We start from the raw sequence: 1775 nt of genomic DNA, 5'->3' as shown, positions 1-1775 counted from the left end.
GGAATATAATATTATTATATTAAGTAGGATACATGGTAGAGACAAAAAAACTATGTTATTTATCTGTCATGGTAATGACAAAAACACAGAAGTCATTTTTTTGCAATTTTTAATATTGACTCCTAAGAACAGTAAACAGTAAGCAGTGTAACACTAGACATTAAACAGTAAGCAGTGTAAATATGTTCCAGTTTAGCCAGCTCTGAAAGAAAATGACTGATCATTAGCAAATCAGGCAAATTTTATTGTAGCCATTGAAAATTGCTTTACCCATCATGTGTGTATTCTTACACTATCAGAATTGAAATCAATTTTGTACTGCCAATTAATATTGCTGTTTTATAATCAAAGGATTCTTGCTTTACATTTGAAAATGTTGTCTCTTAAAAATGAATGAACAGCAAGTAAGTTTTGTTTTATCTTAAAAAAGGTGGTCATAAAAAGCTACTCATATTTAGTAAAAATAATGAGGTGCGTTGGACATGGTGGTGCATTTCTCTAATCTAAAGTATTTGGAAGGCTGAGGCAGGAATATTCTTTGAACCCTGGAGTGTGAGGCCTCATTGAGCTATGAGCTATCATCTTCTCACTGTAGTCCAGCCTGGGCCACACAGCATAATCCTAAGTACAGAATAATAAATAGAACTATGAAAAGTAATATAGCATTACTGTTTTTAATTCACTTGTAGTAATGCATGGATAGTATATTTAACCAAAACATTTTAAATTCATAATACATCAAGAGGTCAGATGTTTAAGTCAGAACTGCTTATAGCTCTTCAACTGGCTAAATCTGTAATAATAGACAAAGTATTTCTCCTAACTGTAATTGATTTTTAATTTGTTAAATGAATTTACTAATGCTACCCACTTGGAAACTAACTCTAATATTAATTAGATTACCTAAAACACTTGTTCTGAATGGCACATATTAGGCAATAAAATATTAGCTGCTACTACATATTATAAAGTCTTTTCGTCTCCTTATTTTTGAAGCTCATAGTGCACATAATAAAATTCTGTAAGGCTGAGAATGGCTGTTAGATACAATAGGGTGCCCCAAGAGTCACTATCAAAAATGAGCATCAGTGCATAAAATGTATGGTATCTTTATTTAGCAGTTGCTTCATTGTTTACCATGATATTTTTTCTTACAATTTGCTAGAAGCCTGTATCAGAATTAAGAACTTTTTTAGAAGAGAATAATCATGGATGATTGAAATTAATATTTTAAGCTGATAGTGAAAATTATTCTAAATTCTGTTACATTTATATTTATATTTTCTTTCAAAGGCTAATGGAAGTCTTAAAAAGAAAATGGGTGCTTCCCTGCAAGGGGAGATACCGTGATCACGAAGGTGGCTTTCTCAGTTCAGTGCTGATCTATTGCACTCCAGATGTGCTGACACATGAGGTTTCTCCAAATGTGGGAAACTCAACTGCATAATTTGTGGAAGTGAAGGACTGTGTTTGTGCTTTTATGTGGAAAAAGAGAAAAGACAATTGACTTTTTTAGTGGATATAGAAACTTGAAAGAAGGCCATATATTGGAGACAATTCACTATGCCTAATAAGATTTTTCTCCTCCAGTACAAAACAATAAAACATCATATGGTTATTTCTTAGAAAGATCAAATAATGCTAGGATGACATTTGCAAATGCTTCAGAACTTTGTCTAGATGAGGGGGTGGGGGAAGCCTCGAAAGGGCAGCAGATAAATGTGGGAAAAAGATAAGTAATTTTTAAATGTGTAAACCAATGTTTATGTATTAAT

The 1775-nt window shown here is 32.3% G+C and overlaps 1 non-coding gene across 1 annotated transcript; it reads left to right on the top strand.

The window, feature by feature from the left end:
- Positions 1 to 1321: 1321 nt before the first annotated feature.
- LOC129476849 (U1 spliceosomal RNA) lies at positions 1322 to 1485 on the top strand. Its single transcript, XR_008655133.1, has one exon. It is a non-coding gene; the product is annotated as a U1 spliceosomal RNA (small nuclear RNA).
- The last annotated feature ends 290 nt before the right edge of the window (positions 1486 to 1775 follow it).

Source organism: Symphalangus syndactylus, chromosome Y (assembly GCF_028878055.3).
Source record: "Symphalangus syndactylus isolate Jambi chromosome Y, NHGRI_mSymSyn1-v2.1_pri, whole genome shotgun sequence".
Classification (NCBI taxonomy): Eukaryota; Metazoa; Chordata; class Mammalia; order Primates; family Hylobatidae; genus Symphalangus; species Symphalangus syndactylus.
This window is presented reverse-complemented; position numbering and strand designations above follow the sequence as displayed.